Genomic DNA, 19,208 nt, shown 5'->3' with positions numbered 1-19,208 from the left:
ATGTTTAGCCAGGCTCAGGCATGCTTAAAAGAGAAAAAAAAAAAAAAAGGGAAAGCAAGCCTGTAAATACAGCATGTAGATCCCCCCATTGCTGCCTTGTTTGTTTTTTTTGTCTTTACAAGCTTCGAGTTCCTGGAATGGGGGCAAGTTCCAGAGCTAGCATGGGTCTGTGCTGCTGGCAAAACAAAGCAGGTGCAAATTACGGTGGAAATGAAATAGTGGTGCTTTGAGGCAGTGGAGTGCCCAGTTCACCTCAGGGTATATGTCTGCGTTCACAAAACATGACTATCACGCATACCCTGATTCATTAGATGTGTTATCTGGCAAACAAGAAGCCTAATCATATTTTAGCAGGAACATTCTTATGATAAACTCTGCTTTAGTGAAACTCTGCGTATAGTGCAATTTCTCCCGGCCGGGTATATTACACGGTGAAGAAAAGCTACCCCGCTGCGTATCAGAAGGCTGTAATTTCATTTAGGGGTTCTATTGACATCATAAACTGCAAGAGCAGAGCTCAAGTGGCTATTTAAGTCATAGGAACTTCAGACTGAAATTACTGCCTGGCAGTAACTGGCTCTCCCCCCACGGGCCCCCATGTACGTACTTCATGTTTTCATCCCTCTGCCTATAAATAATAAATCTCTTCAGTGGCTTCGGAAGAGAGCAGTTCCAAAATACTGGCGTTATCTGCCACACTCGCAGGCAGTGGCGCCTTCCCAACAGGCAGGGGAAGGAGAGGGAGCCCCAGGCCAAGGTGGGAGCATGCCCGGAGATAGCCGGTGCTCCAGGGCTGCTGCTCCCGCTCCAGCTCCGGAGGCGTCCGCCGGCTGTGAGCAGCGAAAGGTGAATACACCCGTGCCTGCTAGTAAGGCTGTTTGTTGCCATCATAGCTGACATACCTGACCTTTCCCACTCGTAAGCTGTAGATATCCACCCTGGCGCGTGTGAAGATAAATGCTCTGTGCCACCTGCGATCCACAAGGCTACAGCACATCTCCTATTTATACCGCGCCTCGCTGGAATCGCTGCCTGCTGCCCTAGGGCTGCCCCGCTGCTGGGAGAGCAGGAAAGGGGATGGGTGAGGGGAGAGGGCTTGGCACTGCCCCAGGTCTGTGCCTGTGAGAGCAGAGCTGAACTTCCCCGCAGTGGAACCTGCCGTGCCTGAGGAAAAAAAATTCCCCCTTTCTTATTTTAGCATTTAAATAATGCACAGAGCAGCGGTCACGTTGACAGAAGTTTGTATATTTCATCCATATGGACTTGTTTCAAGAAAAGAGTGAAGTCAGGGAGCATTTGCTTTTTATCAGGAAAGCGAGGTTAACCATTCGTTACATCTTGTCGAGAAACCTCAAATTTAAGCCAATCACAGGAAGAAACTCTTAGTAGGACAGTGGACAAGAATGATTAGTTTTGTGTGCCATAGATACTCAACGTGGGCATTTTAGTTTGGCTGTCTTAAAACCAGTGCATCTGAAGTTCATGTAAATGTTAATCTTTGTTTTTTCCCAGATAGCGGGAAAGAACTGTTTTCTGTACTCAGTGTTTTCAAGACCTTGGGGTACAAGATAGGTGTTAAATTACCAGTGGGAACAGAATTAATATTTATGTATTTTCTCTGAACTGATTTGTCTCTTATTATAATTCATTTAACAGAATGATAGTTAACAATGTTAAATGATATAAAGAACTCATTTATATTATTAGTATTTCCATTCTTTATAAAGGAAACTTTACTTTGCTTTTGGACCTAGCTGTTTCCTGGAAAATCAAGGAAAGCATCGCCTATACTTAAATGCCACCATCTTGTGATTCCTGAGACCGTGGTACAGCTTAAATGAAACAGCAGCTTTGAAATTAAATAAACAAGGTTTTATAGTTATTAGACATGGCAGTGTGCAGTAGCAGGACTTATCTGGTCTGTAGGTAAGTTGTTCACGCTTGCATTTCATCTGACTTTGCACAACGAACTGCACTAGTGAGTCTGGATAGGCACTTATCCTAGAGAGTGTGCTTTCAGTGTTTTCCATGGGTCTGCAGGAGCAGCTTACACACACACACACACCATAAATGGGAGAAGTGAATTTTGAGCTCCGTGTTGCTCACTCTGGGGCTGGGGATGCAGGGATCAGTAGCATCTGTGCTCTTTCTGCTGCTATCCTAAAAGGCTCCAGCCAGGTGTTTTTGTGCCAGTCCTTACCCAATTCCCTCTGCTTTAGGATCTTCTGAACGTTGTTATGACTGGTTACTATGCTGCCTGTGTGCATGCTGCAAGTGAGAAAAAAAAACAACGAAGTGCACAAACTGTGGATAACAGCAGATCCCACAACACAGTGAAATCAAAATAGGATGTTGTATGCCAAGATGCAAAGTTCTCATGGACCTTAATCTCTGTATGGAATAACTGGAAGTGGTTACAGTTTCCTTCATTTAGTATAACTGAATGTATTGAGGGCTGAGTATCTTCAGTGAGATATTGACTGCCTGATGGCATGCATCCTAATTTCAGGATGTGATGTCCTGGCATGAAGATAGAGTAGCCGTTTGTCCTACAGAGTCTTGAGTGCCTGAAATCAAAAGCTATGTTACTGTATTGGTGTCTGTCCAACAAAGATGTGTGTTCTACTTGTACCATGTGGAAAAATGAATAAAATATCTAAAGTTAAAAAACAATTCATAAACACCATATGCACATACATACTGCATGCACAACTTCTCTTTGAAAATATTACAATGGGACACCCTTCCAGATTCTGGTTGTAAAAGACTGTAACGATTTCTTCTACAGGTTTTTAGTCAAAAAATACTGCAACAGAGTCTGTTTTCTTTCAAATCAGCAAAAGTACAGTAGAATAGAAACTGTTCTTTAAAATGAAATATCGATCTGTCTGTCTAACATACAGTTCTTCTAAAGCTGCCAACCTCTAACCTGTAGGTGCCAAAAACTAATTCACACTTGGGGATACTGAGGCAGAAATTGGTGAGGTGACCAATCTAACACCATGCCTTCATGGAGTCTATCTGGCTCTGAGTCCCCTGCCATTGCTGCTTTGATTAACTTGCCAGAAGAGCTGGTGTAGCCTGTGTGTGGATGTGGTAGCAGAGAACTCTGCAGGTCCCTGAGTCATGTTGTGGGTTGAAACTTGCTGCTTGGGAACCAAAGCCTCTCAGAGCAGTGATGCCAGGCCCTAGGGGAGGAAGGGGGCTGTTCCCAGCTATGGAGCACCGAACTCCTTGTGTATCCTCTAGGGAAGCCACCATCGTTTCTACTGAATGTCTGACTCAACAGAAAAAAACACAAAGTGCTCTTCTAGTACCATCTCTTGTTTGCTACAGCAGTACCATAATTTGTTTTGCTGGAATAGTGCTGCAGTGTCTTTGTAAAACTGGAGAGAAGCTGTGGTACTGGGTTAGAAATGAAATAGATGACATTGCTGCAGCAGGGAAAGAGCAAAAAATATCTGACCTGCTTTTTCTTCCCAAACCTGAGATCTGCCCACTTGGGTTTAAGATTAGATAGGATCACTGAGGAAAATTGTGGGTGACAAATTTTACTTTTTAATTACTTAAAATGACCTATGATGTATTGGGCTCAGCAGTGTCACTCTGTAGCATGACTTCATTGTGAGACTTCCTGTGTCCACTAGAATGAGGGGTGCTGATGGTACCTCTGCTTTCAGTGTGTGGTACCCTGCCGTGTAGCTACAACTGTTTTTACTTTAGAAATATTAGTAGTCTGTCTAATATTGTATCAATGGGACTTGCTGCTCCATAAAACCGACTGCTTTGTAGAGCAAAGACACAAGTACAAGGGCAAGCTGAGTCATTGCCTGTATTTGGATGTGTTTTCACATACTTCTGTGGGGAAAAGATGTATACTTGACAGGAGGAAGCCTAATTCCTCTCTGTCAGTCAGTGGAAGGCAGAAGGTTTAGTGAGAAGAGATCAGATGGGCTTGAATGAATTCTGTAATTCTGAACGTATCTAGGAAATAGAACTGAATGATGTATAGAGAACTTCTCTGTCAGTGTGGAAAATTAGAGATTTGAACAAGATGAGTTTAATACTGAAATGAAATGAGAAGAAATTTATGATTAATAGGACCTGGCAGAGACAGCATACTTATATATAATTTTGAAGGCTTAGGAAATGATCCTTGGGTAGATGTGGGTCTGAGGGCTTAATTAGAGAGGGGTGGGGTGGCCCCACAAGGAACCCCAGTTGGCTTGTCTCTTTTCAGTGAAAGACCCAAAAGTTTAACACAGCAGGCATAAAATGGAAGAGGAAAATCTTCAGTTTCAGGAATTCAGAGCATCTTTAAAAATATTTTATAAGATTGAAAAGATAAATTAGGAATAAAGTATATATTGAGCTGAAAGAGGATTTTGGTTTATCTCATCTTTATTACTTCTTCTACCATCAGTTGTTTCAGGGCAAGACGTTTTCGATCTGGATAGTTTCCTTCCAACTGAGCAATACTGAATGCTGCACATGGAGACTAGGTTTTCTTTCCCCTTTGACAATCAACCTGTCCTGAAACAGTACTTTGTTAGATGCATTCATAAATGGCAAGATATGCAGATAGAGGAAATTTGCCTTGTCTTACATGGCTACAGATGCAGCTCATAATCATTAAAATTACTCATTGGCCTGTGAGGAAAACATAAAGAAAATTATTTTGTGGAAACTAACGGAAAAGGGTAAGATTCGCAGCTCAGTCGTTATCTTTGTTCTAGGCAAACAATTAGCCATTTTATTATATTCTAAGGAACTTTAGAAATTTGGGTTGTATTCTCCCCCCAGGACATGGTGAGGTTCTATATATTTTACTTTGTGCACTCCTATTTTGAAATTTTCCTTCAGAGTGAGAATTATTTCTCCTGTGAACACCTTTATATTTTTTCCCTTTGTAAGAGAAAAGCCATGTTCTCATACTGATGTTCTCTCACTTACAATTATCTATGTAAAGTCAGCAAACATGGAATAATTACTTCTAATGCAGACTTTGCAATAAGCAAGTTTTATTAGAAATGGGGAAAGTGCACCTCTGGTCTTTGCCTGCCCCTCTCCAGAGTCCCATCCTAGTGCACTTTCCTTTAGGTGGCACTCCCACATTAACTTGTGTATGACCTGAACAGCTGTTTGTGATCTGTCATCTGTCTCTTGAAATATGATAGAGAGACTTAGAAATTATGTTAATTGTGGTGTCCACATCCTCTCTTCATTAAAAGTTGAAAATTGCATTCAAATATTTCATAATCAAAAAATTAATCCCAGTCTACCTGTTCCAAATCATATATTACGCCCTCTGGGAATGAATCCCAAATCCCTGTTACAATTTGGATGCTCTCTCCTCTGGGTATTGATTGCAAGTTCTGGTTATTGTTCACATACTTTGTCATAGGGGGAATTAATCTCAAGTTCCTGTCTACTGTTCTGGGACTGAAAGCTATCTATAATTAAGATTTTTCTATTAAATGGATATTGACAATGAGCTTTTTCGTCTACATTTTTGGGGTTATCTTCTGGGAGGGAAACTCTGTCTCAGCTCATGGGGAGATTCTGACCACCAATTTTCATGCCACTGTGAGTGCAGACATTTTGCAGGAGCCGGTGGCATAGCCAGGCTGTTCTCTAGCATTGATGTTGGATAAGAAGATGCAGACATTTTCACAAGGACTCAGCAAAGTGAAGCAAATAAACAGATAAATAAAACCAAAAGAGTTGTATCAGAAACGTAGAGGAAGATGCAAGCATGCAACTGTGAAGTGCTCTACGATTGCAAACCAGTTGCCTTATGAAATCATAACAATCTTAGATATGTAAAAGGGAGGAATAATTTGCCCTCTTTTTCAGCAGTGGGTAGAGTAAGAATGAAAATACTGTGGTGAAAGGTAGCAGTATAGAAGTACCAGAGAGACCATGTATTTTGGATGTGTGAATCTATGTTTTATCTGATTATTTCAGCAACTTTGACTGCAAAACTGTGTGCTCTTACTTCCACATAGATACAGTTATTTTCCATATAATTATGCAAAACACAGGGCAAAAAAAAAAAAAAAGTCTTCAGTTCCATAGCTGTGTTTGTCCCTGTTTCTTCATGGGTGGAAAGTTGGATCAGAACAGCCCTGTTTTTCAGAGAATCTGGAATCTGGACCGAGGTTTTTGTGTTTCAAACCCACTGCTGCTGCTAATAGACATGGTGTTTCCAGTGGCAACAGTTGGCTCATGCATTCTTTCACACTTTAGAAAAGATCTCTGTTTCCTTTTTTCCCTCTCTTCTTTAGCAGTGGGCAGCCCCACAACCTTTTGATCATACCGACTTTGTACGTTACATGACTGAACTCAGCTATGCCAAACATCCTTTTAGAAAGTTTGACATTTGTGCCATTTGAAAAAAGGGAGGGAGAGAGAAGGAGAGGGGGGGAAAGAATGAATCCTGGCGGCTTCCTCCTGCCCTTTTGATTAAGAGTACAGTAAGTCAGCAGAAGAGGTGGGACTTTTAACAAGGAGGGGGGTGTAAGCTGGTTGTGATCTGTGATGTATGCACACACATGCACATGGAGGAAAGGAAAGAAAAAGACAGAAGTTAGACAACACTAATCAGACTACAAGAAATTAATTAATTGATGGAAACTTTATGGTGACAATCAAAGAGACAAGATGAGACAAAGGAGTTGGCCTTTGATACTATCCTAAACCTAGTGAAGGAGGTCGAACTTAGGAATTTCCAAGGTCCCTTTCAGACCTAATAATTTTAATTCTATAACAGATAAGTTTGGACAGGTCATAAGACTTTGTTGTGTCTTCTAACTCAGTCCCTTTATTTAGTTAAAATGCCAGATGCTCACTGGAATAAAAAAGTGTCCTAGCCTTACAGTGAGTTAGAAAATTGCCCAGTTTGCTCCTTTCCCAACATGATCACTTACAAAATTTTGCTAGTTTTTAGAAATTTTGGCTTCCTTTTACTATTCCTCCAGAAAAGAGACAAATCTCCGAAGGGAGTTTTGTTACTGGCTGCCACGTGAGGCAGGCTTGGAGGAGACAGTGTTTGCATTGCCCGGGGATACACACCATGCTCCTGGAAAGAGATGTGTCAGGCAAGCTCTTCGATGAGCCGGCTGTACCCTATCACATGCACAAGAGATGAAGTCACCCAAAGGGGCATCATCATGTCTGTGTTGCAAAGTCTGGGTAATCAGCCCTAGTGAAGAGCAACCTCATAGCTTGGGCACTTGGGCTTCTCTGTGAGGTTCAGGGATCATCCCAAATGATGCTTGCCTTCAGTCTTTAGACTGAAGCCCATCTCTTCTGAGGTATTTGAAGACTTTTGTAGCAGAGGAATACTGAGGGTTTTTTACATCTTCCTTCAGTATAACTGATGCTGGCTTTTGCTGAAGATGTGGTACTGGAGTGAATGAAATGCTGGGTTAGTGTTTTGTGATAGCTCCTCAGTTACTATTTTTTAAAAAGAGAGAGAGGGGAAGAAAGGAGAAAGGGGTGTGTGAGGAGAAATAACAGGCTAAAGTGGGCAGTAATGTTAGACAGGCTCTTTGAAAGTCCTAAAGAAAAAGTACTGAGTGTTTTAAAGGAAATTTGCAACAATGTGTAAAATAGTTCCCTGTGTGAAAATCTATATTGATTTTCTTTTCTTTGTTTGTATAGAGATTGTTCACAGAATAGAAAGGCTTTGACATTTTGCCTTCTCATATACTTAATTAGTCATTTGTGTCATCCCCTCTTACACACATAAGTGCTTTGTCTTCTCTGGCTGTTGGCAAAGGATGGCTACTTGCTACTTTAGCCAGGTCATTTGTAGAGCTATGGATAATGGTGTTGGAGACCCTGCTGCAACTCTGGTGGTTGTGGGATGTGTGGTGGATATGCGGGGCTAGGGAGGACGTGCTTTGGGTGGTGACAAGAGTGGAAAATGAATAAGGCTGATTGTTGTAGTCCGCGATACGATTAATTGCCAGATATGCCAACCTACAGAACTGTGTTGGCTTTTGAAAACCAAAGACTTCTATGTCATCAGGAGCAGGACGTTGCCATCAGAGTCCTTGCAGTTGTTTCCACATGGCTTCATGCTCAGAAAAGTAGATTTTAAAAAAAAAAAAAACAAATTTTGGTTTGCTTTGGCAAAGGTTGCCACAAATAATCTGACTGATAAAGTGATGTGAAAACAAGCTCCTCTTGAACACTGCACATCCTAGTCCCCATTCTTCCAGTGAGATTTTATAGCTGCTATGAAGTTTTGTGTGGCCAGAGACAAGAGGGAAGTTAGTGGAACAGTTTTCAGTGAAGAATATTGACTTTTCTGCAGTGATAATCATAGAATCATAAAATGGTTTGGATTTGAAGGGATCTTTGGATCACCTAATTCCAACTCCCCTTCCATGGGCAGAGACACATTCCACTAGACCAGGTTGCTTAAAGCCCCATCTAGCCTGGTCTTGAACATTTTCGGGGATGGAGTATCCACAGCTTCTGTGGGCAACCTGTGCCAGTGCTTCACCACCCTCATCATAGAGAATTCTTTCTTATATCCAATTCAAATCTACCCTCTCTCAGTTTAAGGCCATCATCCTTTGTCATATTACTTCATGCCCTTGTAAAAAGCCCATCATCTTTCTTGTCAGCCCCCTTTAAGTACTGGACAGCTGCTGTAAGGTCTCCCCAAAGCCTCCTCTTCTCTGGACTGAACAACCCCAGCTCTCTCAGCCTGTCTTCATAGGAGAGGTGCTTCAGCCCTCCAAGCATCTTCATTGCCCTCCTCTTGACTCCCTCCAACAAAGTGGAAAACCACAGGGTCTTGCTGTCCCATCAACAGAGTCTTGCTTCTTGGCTTTTCTTACAGCACTCTTTGCTCGTTGAGGTGCTCTCAGCTTCTCTGGATTTTTCTGCAACAGGCCTTGCTGTTGTGGTAGTGCCAATTTCCCTTTCTCTGTGAAGCAGCTGTACTTTTGAGGGGGAAAGAAGCGTCCAGCAAGGAGCTGGGTGTGATGGTGGTCACCCCACCTGCTGTCATTGCATGCAAGAGAAATCCTGCAGGACAGCCTGGGGGCAGTGGAGGCAGTAAAGCCTTGCAGGAATCAGTGCCTATGCCTTTGGGAACAAGGGAGAAAATGGCTCATTGGAGCCCCACTTCCAAGTGTCTGTGTGCAGAGGGACTCACTGAAGCTATTTATTTTACGTGGTTGGGTATAAATGACCCATTTTTACTTCTGCATAGAACATCTACATCATCCTTTCACTTCCTTCCTCTTCTAGTGATGTGTTATGCATAGATTTGTCATTTACACTCCAACTGCATTTTGCATTATTACATTTTAATGATATTTGAAGTTCTTGCATACATATTTGAGTTCACTGATATAAATGAAAAAAGAGAAATAATCAGCATACTTGGTTTATCTGATGGCATAAAAGTGTTCTATCATAACTTTTGCAATTTCTTGGATAAGATCAAGCACAAGATCAAATACTAAGGGAGGGTCCAACTACAGCTGTCTGTCTCAATGGCTCTGAAGTTAGGGTCGTTGAAAGTCAACAGCTGAACTTTGCAGTTTGGCCCCTCAGATTAAAAAAAAACCAAACATCTACCCAGCTATACCCCTTAAGCTTTGTAAGTCTTGGCTTAGGTTAAAATGAAACTGAGACCTGAGTGGCCCTTGAGTGCCATTGCTTTTTTTTAAATGAGCATCTCTCATATTGTCTTTGTTTGAGGATGCTCTGCATGATCTAGAGGGTCTAACCTCCTCATCCTGCATCTCATGCCGATTTACAATCTGTTATAATCTATTAGGAATCTTGAGGCTTGAGGGCAGAATTTTGTGTAGGGATAAAAGATGCTTTCATGTTGGTGCTATGGGATATTTTCTTTTTTAATTCTTTCTCTCATTCTCTGTTTCATGAAAATTCATTAATCTGTGACATTTAAAGACTCTGTCTGAGAGGTGTCTGGAGCAGCGGCCGGCTGCATACATCAATAGTTTCTCAGAGTCTGGCACTCTGTCAATATTTGGGGGCCTCAGTAACAGCACTTAAATGCACTGCCTGCCAGCCGTCACGCTCTTAGCATGTCTGTAAGAGTCTGAATGAGCGGATATTAGCACGTCGGGTCCTTTCACAACTGGCAACACTTTAGAGACAAACTGCTTGGTAGGTATCTCTCCTCTTCCCTCCCCTCCTGTTTTCTGGCATGTCTTCTTTGTTTGTCTGATGTGATTTATGTATTTACACACAAATATGCATCCTGTGAGGAGGCATCATAAATCCTGAGGCTAGAGGTGGTATTATGGCATAATCTATATAACAATGGAAATGGGCTGAAGCTGGATTTGGACCCAGAACCAGATTAAGCTTGGGTTGACTTCTGGGCCAGTTGAGTCAGGAACAGAGTTTTGTTTGGATTTCATGGTGCCAAAATCTTTAGAGTTCAGTTCCAAATAATGAGAATCTTGGACATAAATTTTGCAGGAAGTGCTACTGTGGCAGTATTTCAACCAGCTCCAAACCAGAAGTGGAAAACAAGCCATTTCAAGACTTGGGTTGTATTCAAATCAAAACTGTTACAGCAGGTTCAGAATCCAGACCTTCTGTTCCTTTTTTAATCCTATCCCACTGCATAAATTGGATTCACAGCTGAATATTACTTGGGATTACCCATGAAACCTCCCTTTTCAAAGAGGAGAAAAGTCAGGGAAGCAAAATACAACTTTTTTGTCATTCCTCTGGTGGAATAGGAAGTATAGTAAAAGAAATTTGAATTCACAGACCTTTATTGATATCCTCCTTCCCCCTGTTGTTTGGATGGAATGTTATGGCCAGACAGCAATCACTGTCTTTTATAATACAGTCACGTTTATTTTCTCTTTACCCATTGTGCTTCACCTCTTTTTTATTATGTTGCTGGATATGGCTTTGAAACCAAGTTGACTAGAGAAGTGAAAGGCCACAGTGTCTGGAAGTTTGCATTGGCTTTGCAGAGCTGTATTGTGGATGGAAATCAAGCCATGAAACTCTGTCTGAATCTTTCAGTTTCTAAGTCTCCTTAGAATATTAATTTTTTCAACCTATTTCATACCAAAAGGAGACGAAGGGATGGGTGCAGAATAAGCCCCCCCTTATGAACATTTTCCTGACTGAATTTTGGGAACAAATTCTTAGAAGAATAAATCTGAACTCAGAAGCTATCTGAAACCACTTCCATATCATTCCTACTTCACAAGTCCAGTAACATCAACCAGTGCCCCTCAGCTGTGACCTCCAGTACATCCTGCAGTGCTAGCTTGAGCTGACATATTCTTCATCCTTTTCCAATAATGTTCAGAAACCTTTTTTTTTCAACAAACTTCCAAATTTCCCCTGGTAACACCTGCAAAAATTTGGCATGATAACAAAATAGACAAAATTATTCTGTTATAGCTACCTTGCAAGAATAAGTTGGCAACAAAAGTAGCTAACTACCCCTTCTCAATAATTTCTTTGCTTGTTTTAGCACTCTCTTATCTGCTGCCTTTATCTTCATGTTCCCCTTACTCCAACTACAGCTGCATCTGATCTCCATTTTCCTGTTTGTGTTGCAGAGCACCTGCAGTTATACATTATTTTGTCACCTGTTGGGAAAAAAAACGAAAACCCCATGAAAGTTTACAAACGTCTCTGCAGAGGCAGCAAGTAACAAGGGATGCATTTATCCCTGCTTCAGGCCAAGCAGCAATGGGAAAATAAACAGGCTCAAGGCTTCTGTGAATATTGGAATTGCATCTGGCTAGATGGCAGCAATGGCCAATAAGTACAGTCAATCGACAGGGAGGATGATTTATTTTTAATGATAATAATTGCTCCTTTAGCATGGCGTGGGGGATGCAAACGCAGAGGGGAATGGCCACCTGCAAATGCTGCCCTTGGACAGTGTGGTCACCTTGGCATCGAGTGGCACAGTCTGTACATCTGTCACAGTCCCCTCACAGGACACAGGTGCTGATGAGGCACAGCCACAGGGGCTGCGAAATACTGGCGGGGTCTCCCAGAGCTGAGCAGCAGCCCCAGGGATGGAGAAAAGTAGCATGAGGTTAAAGCTGCAGTGGGACTCTGGGATACCTGGAGCACCCAGCATCATGCCTGTACAGTAGGAATAACCACCCTGTATTCTCCACAGTTCCTTCTTTCTCAGTCTGTACTTTGCACTGCCTTTTACGGTCTCAGCCAAGTAACACATGAGCTTACAGTAACCCACGCACCTTTTGTACCGGGAGTACATCTCAAGACATAATGGGGCACATTTGCAACTCTGTCCCCAGTGTTTTAAAAACGTGACTGTCAGTGACAGCCATGTGTGCTCTGAGAAACCTCCCCACCCCCAGCCCTAAGCGCTGCGCATGAAAGTTGAAGAGTTCGTAATGTTGCAGTCGTTTTTGTTTCTGTGTTGTTTACCTTCTAATGAGCTCTAAAGTTGTCTTTCAACTAGGTAAGTTGGCCTTGTGAGATGCTAGGGGTCTTCAAAACAGAGGCAGACAGAGCTCTTCCCTGCAATCCCATAGGCTGTTTCCACCTCTCTGCAGACACTGAACTGGCATTTCCCGTTCCTACTGGTGACAATTGTGTTTCTAAAAGCCCAGCACAGAGAATTTGGAGGTTGCCTGTGAGGCTTTCCACTAATCAGCTCTTTCAATCCAACTAGCTTTCCTTCCCTGGAGGGAGGAGAGGATTTGTCCCCAAATCATGGGGGTGCAAAAGTGCTGAGGGGATCTTGGGTTTCAGGTTTCATTCAGTACATGTCCCTGTTGGTTCCTGGTGGCTGTAAACGAGATGCTTTCTTTGAGGGCTGAAATTGATGAAGCAAGAAAAATCCAGACTTGCTGTCCGTTCATATTTTACGTTTATTAAGAAGTAATTAATTAAAAAGAAAGATGATGTTCCCATGATGGGCTGCTAAATATATGCAAGTGAAACTATTGGCATTAAAAAGAGATTTGACTGCAGTTGAGGAGTTATTTATATTATAGTAAATCATATAGGCCCCGGTTGAGATGAGCAATCTATTGTTTTAGGCAATGTACAGACATGCTGTAGGAGGTGCATCTCACCCCAGCAAGCTCAGAGACTGCAGAGACAAAGTGTGGACAGAGAGACAACCATAAAGAAATGAAATAATAACTCACCTTGGACACAAAGACAGGGGCTGAACCAAGAAGAGAATACAGATCCCCTGCCTCCCTGCTCTTCTTTCAGTAAGTCAGGATCCAGTCAACTTGCAGTTCAGCCCTTAGATTTAAATCTGGGTAAAACTGTTAAGTTAAATATTTTATTTGCTGAAATCTGCTTGCCTCAGATATGGGTTAGCCAAAATTATATAAAAAAATAAACTGAGAAAAAAAGTTTTGGAAAGCCAAAAGGTTTTGTTTTGATATTTCTAAGCAAGGTTTCTGGCTTTGTTTTGAAACTAAGTCAATTTTAATGGAAATGTATCAAACACAAGCAAAAAAACTAGTCCATTTTGTTAAACACATAGGTGATTTTGTTCGGGGCTTTTTTTCCTTTCCATGTGCTTAGTTTGGTCAACTAGCCAAATAAATCAGTTATTTGCACGACTGTAATTCTAATTAAAATGTTGGGCCCTGGGGACTTGGGCTATATATTTCAATACAATACATATTTATAATAACGAGTACCCTGCCTGGAACTCCATATATAATAATAGCGAGCAGTCCAGTGCACTGGGGAGATGAGGGCACTGGGGAAGACCCACTGCCTTTTAGCTTTTCAGATTTTTATTATAACTTGATAGTTGTATTTTGGAGGGTATTGCTTACAAGATAAAATTTACATTTATTTGAGCAACTCACAAAGGGGGCTCACTGCAAAGCTGTCATTAGAGGGAAATAATGCAAAAGAAAGAATAAAAGATACATTCTCAGCAGAGTCGGACATGTGGACACTTTGAGAGATCCTTGTCACCACAGGAAAAATGCTGTCTTCTCACTCTACCGTGACCTCCCCAAATCCTAAAAACCAAGCAGTTAAGTACAGGGGTTGTTCCTAAAGTGCTGTGACTGTTCTGCTATATTTTTGTCTCTTTCTAGTGTTTCTACCTTGCAAAGAGTTTAGTCATTTCTTTGTGATCATTCCTGTCTAGAAGCAGTTTCCTCTTGTTCCAGTTCAAAACCACAGAACCCATTTTCCCCAAGGTGGAAACTCTGGTATCAGGTTTTCCTGATGTGCTTTTTGCTTGTTTATGTATTGCCTCTCTACTGTAGGTAGCTGGTAGGAACTGAAGGAGTCGCTCTTAAGTTTGGCTGTATGTTACTCTTCTTCTTGTTATAACCGATATGATTAAATGTTTTCTCCATTTACATATATCCATGAGCAATAAACCCATGATGTTACTCAACCTTATAACCATGTTAGAGATGCACTGATAGGACAGGGTGAGATGTTTTCTTCCCAGCATGGTCACTGTGGTATTCATTCTGCTCCATTGTTGCAGAAGAACCCCATAGCCTGAGCTCCGGTACACAGGGCACTCTGCCACTCTCTCTGCAGTGCCTCAGCCTGTGATTTGGCAATTGTGATTCTTCCTTCAGGTGATGTTCTCTGTAGTGTGCAGGGCCAGTGCTTGTTTTGGCACTGCCTCAGGCCCAGTTGAAGGTCTTGGGTGTACATCTCATATGATCTTTATGTAATGAAACAGACTTCTTCCTATGAACCTCTAGTTGGTTAGTGGTGGAGGAAGATGCCTATAGGATTGCTAGGCCTTGACTGCCAAGTCCTTGAAGACTAGGACCAGGCTTTCTAGTGGAGAATTCTTCAGTCATTGTAACTGTAGAAAAACATCACTGCCATTCTTAATCTGATAGTCTAGCTGCAGAATGAAAACCAAATAGGGAACTATGGATCACATATAAGAAATGAGACTTGACCAAGCCCTCTCTGACTCTCCACGGGTACTCTTTGATGAGGTTGGGTTTGTGCACACTTCCGGAAATTTCTTTTGACATCTGTGAAGGCCTCCTATCACTTTGTCCTTACCTCCAGAAGTCTGGGGCACTGCTGGACAAAGTGAGGGTCTTCTCCAAGCTGTCAGATTTCTTTCTCCATTGCCTCACAGCTGCCCCATTTAATACTATCTGATGGTGAGTAAGGCACTTAAACAGGTTGCCCAGAGAGGTGGTAGATGCCCCATCCTGGAAACAAGATCAGGTTGAATGGGGCTCTGAGCAAGCTGATCTTGTTGAAGATGTCCCTGCTTATTGCAGCAAGGTTGGGCTGGGTGACCTTTAAAAGTACCTTCCAACCCTTCTATGATTCTTATTCTTTGGTAAGTACCATGGGATTGAAGATAAGTGAAAATGTGATAGGAAAAAAAAGTAGATAAGATGGGTGGAACTGGAGACTTGACTAGGGGAGCTGAGAGTATGCTGTGATGTGTAGGAGGGTGGGCAAACATTTTTACTGAGTGCATATAATAGGATCATGCATGTAGGGAGGTGCCTTCATTAGTCTTTATTTGTTCAGGAATTCTGCTGTTAGATTTCAGCAGTCCTAGTACTCAACCCTAATATTCCCATGGGATTATTTGATGCCTGTGACAATTGCAGCCCCATCAAGAAACAGGGGTCCTCCTGCTGTTGCTCCCAGTGCCCTGGGGAAATTTTTACTTCTGGTTGTTGCTGTTTTCTTTGTCCCTTACTGCTACTGTACGAAGCAAAGGTTTGTCTAGACCAGAGCTCAGGGTTAATTATTATCCTCATAATCCATTTCCTTCTGCCAACAGCAGTGACTTATGTGGCTAAGTCAGAAGGGAATGCTCTCATCATGGGCAGCCTCTTTTCTATGATCTTCATTAAGCTTTGGACCATTAACTCAAGATGCGTGATTATTTTGTTTGTTCGAACAGCAAGACAAGCAGAGTCTCCTCTGAGTGTTTCTTTCAAGCAAACCAGCATGACTGAAAACTGGGAGCTTGCCAGAAAATGTTACGTGAAATAGTAGTGGCAGGTTCATCTTAGTGTGGGCGGAGAGAGAGCGATGTACCCTCTATTTTACTACTTCAAACATGCAGTGTCCATATGTCATAGTTGAGTTGGTTTATGGATGGAGTATGAAGGATACTACTTCATCTACGCCATGCAAACACTGTGTGAGTGCTGTAGAATATGTAGTCTCATGGATATGAGTATCAGCTGTTGTTGCAGTCCAAACACACGGCATCAATATTCAGTATGCTATAGACAGTACTGTTTTTCTCCTTTATATTTAGTGGTAGTACACAGAGCCAAATACTAAAAGGGGGGTAGGTGGGTCACATGATTAAATTAATACCATTAATTATTTAGAAACAATCAAAGGAAATACAAGACATCTGGCTTTAAGCCCAAACAACTCATGGCACTGCTGTTGCCTTGTAACCTCATCAGCTCTTAGTCCAGTCATCTCTCTTCTTTCATTATGAACGCAGGAGATGCTCCCCACCACCCCCCCACACCTCTCTTTCCTGCCTTATTTCTGGCAGCTTGGAACATAGATCACAAGACTGGACTATCTAGTTGTCTGATTTTGTGTGTATAAACTCTGATTAGTTGTACAATGAAAAGGCATCCCCCCCCAGCACCATGCTGTACAATAGCATTTGATTAGCAGTGTGTTGCAGCCATAGGTCATATTTTTCTCCTCATCTTGATATTGGAAATTAGCTGCTGTAGGAGGGACAAACACTGTTGTTACTGTATGCTGAAAATCATTAAACAGACGTTACAGTAGGTTGTATACAATATACAGTAAGAGAGGATTCCTACCCCAAGGCATAGAGAGTCTACATAGGCAGAAAAGCTGGAGGAGAATTAACATCACGGAGGATGGATGCGCTGTGCCTGTGATTTTCCAAGAGGATTGTGGCAGACCCAGTCCACTGACCTTGGCTGGTATTTGCCTTCCCCTGGCTGAGGCCAGTGGTCCTATCCTTCGTAACAGTGGCCAGGTGTTTTCCACTGGAATGATTTTTCAGTGAAAATCCTTTTTCTTGAAATGAAAATTTTCTTTGGGAATAAAGGTTTTACCCAAGAAAAGTCAAAATAAATATTTCCCAAATGCTGGTTCTGGAAGATTCTATACTCTTTTTTCTTTTTCCCCCTCCTTTTTCTGGGTACTTGATGGAAATTTTCTATTTTGATTATCTGAGAGTTGTGTTTTTGTGGAAACACCTTCTCATGGGGAAAAAAGACCCACTTGGCTGGGGATTTTTTATTCCAACTCAGGAATAGAACATTTTGGGGCCCCTTTCCCTCAAGTGATTATATGTGCATGATAAGATAGGTCCATTTTTTCTTCAGCTCAGTCTTCCTTAGTATAGATAATTGAATACAATTTAATCATGTGGTTCTCATCTTCTGTAGGCAAATTAGTATACACGATTTTCTGATATGGTTTTACAGTTATTGGGGCAAAACAAAGTTCTTGCTGATCACTGGGATTCCACTTTTCTGCACACTGGTGACTGTGGAGCCATTTTGATTACTAGCAGATGTATTGAAGTCATTCTCATTACGTCTACATCTGTGGAGAACACTGACTTTCGTTTTCTTGCTTTAATCTGAAAAGCATAGATTCACTGACTGTTCTCTTAATGGTTACTGAGAGTTGCTTTGAAGAACTCTTATTTTATGAAAAGGCATTGAGAATTCTGTCACAGTAAGCATCTCTAGACAGTCTTTACCTACTCTTGACTACTATTTTGAAGATGCACATTCCCAATTATCTGTGGAAAGTATCGAACTATGCTTTCCTGGTTCTGAAAAGCATACTTTAGACTACTGCTCTCTATTATTTGTAGTGTTCCATAGCCTACACTTGTCCTCAGGGAACAGTGGCATCAGTTGAACATATTGGGTGTGATTTTTTGAAGTATGCAGTTACCCACATTCGGTTCCTTCTGTATGCAATGTGTGTTAACACTACCTTCAACAAAGGCAGAGTTAGGCCTATGCAGAAGACTTTAAAAACTAAAAAATGAAACCCACCTCTTGCACCCTGGGCTATTTGCAGGCAAGAACATATGTTGGGAGTGCTTCTGCTGCTTTGCAGAGTGTTTGTTGAAGGGGCTCAGGCTGCTGTCTAAGTAATGGAGTAGTTAATTTTGATGCTATGATAGGTTTGTTTTTTTAATGTTGCCCTTTAAGTTTATCATATGTTTTCAAGGTATTCTATCTCTTGAAAAGAAATGTAAAAATTATTCTCTGTATCAAATAAACAAAAAAAAAAAAAAAGCCAAACCCAAAGCCAACCTCTTAGATTAAGCTGTTCCAAGGTTTTGTTTATTTATTTCCTTATACTAAAGCCAGTACTTTTTATTTTGTTTTTCTCAAACGTAGTCACTAGGTACAGTTTATTGTTTATGTAAAACTTACAATTTTATTTTCCTTTTCTTCTCTCCCTTTACTTTTCCCTTTCCTGACATCTCCATTGCATGTTGATGTGAAGAGCAGCAGCGGTTGGCAGTTTTCCTCAACTTTGCAAGAGAGAGAGAGATTTGGTTGGAATGAAACCTTGCTCTCCATACATCCTGCTTGAGATGCAACATTGAAAGGTATAATAATCTCATTTTCTGTCTTGAAACCAGAGCTGAAAACCACAAACAGGTAGAAATCTCAGTGCCAAACCACCTGTTGAGTCACAGCCGAAAAGCCCTTGGCAATACTGTTCTCACTGTATCCAGTTGGAACAGTTACATGGCTGATTCCCACAGTATCTGTCTGTACCTGCAAGTTTGGTAAAGAGGCTAATTCATTTGAGAGGATTTGGATTGAAATTTAGGTAAAGTTAGCATGGAAAAGAATCTTCTGATATTAGCCTTGCTTTTTGCCTAGAGTAGCATACATCACTGATATAATTTGGTTCAGCATTGAAAATACCAATCCTGAAGTCACACACTGTGCATTATAGAGCAAAACGAGATTTGTTGAAACAGCTTTGTGTGGAGAGTCCAGTTTTGCAATAGCATGATATCCTAGAAGTCAGAATTGAGGTGACTGGATGAAACTGTGAAGACAGAAGTTGGTAAATACCCTGCTAGTAGCATCAATACTTCTTTTGAGAGTATTACAATTCAGAAAGTCACTTGAAATCAAGTTAAAATGCTATCCTTGAACTGCTACACATATGCTCCCTGTGACATATGCATTACAAAAACAGCCACTGTGTGTTGATAT

At 41.5% G+C, this 19,208-nt stretch overlaps 1 protein-coding gene across 16 annotated transcripts in view; it reads left to right on the top strand.

Moving 5' to 3' along the window:
• Positions 1 to 19,208, top strand: part of ZBTB20 (zinc finger and BTB domain containing 20) — a 503,503-nt gene that overhangs the window by 298,072 nt on the left and 186,223 nt on the right. For 10 of the 16 annotated variants that reach the window (XM_027681156.1, XM_027681153.1, XM_027681152.1 and 7 more), the window contains one exon: positions 18,481 to 18,586. The gene's annotated coding sequence lies outside the window, so the exon portion shown is untranslated. Of the gene's footprint in view, positions 1 to 12,892; positions 13,236 to 18,480; positions 18,587 to 19,208 lie in introns of those variants that run through there. The other 6 variants (XM_027681146.1, XM_027681163.1, XM_027681159.1 and 3 more) reach the window with 3 other exon arrangements.

Source organism: Neopelma chrysocephalum, unplaced genomic scaffold (assembly GCF_003984885.1).
Source record: "Neopelma chrysocephalum unplaced genomic scaffold, ASM398488v2 Primary Assembly neopelma1_60, whole genome shotgun sequence".
Lineage (NCBI taxonomy): Eukaryota > Metazoa > Chordata > Aves > Passeriformes > Pipridae > Neopelma > Neopelma chrysocephalum.
This window is presented reverse-complemented; position numbering and strand designations above follow the sequence as displayed.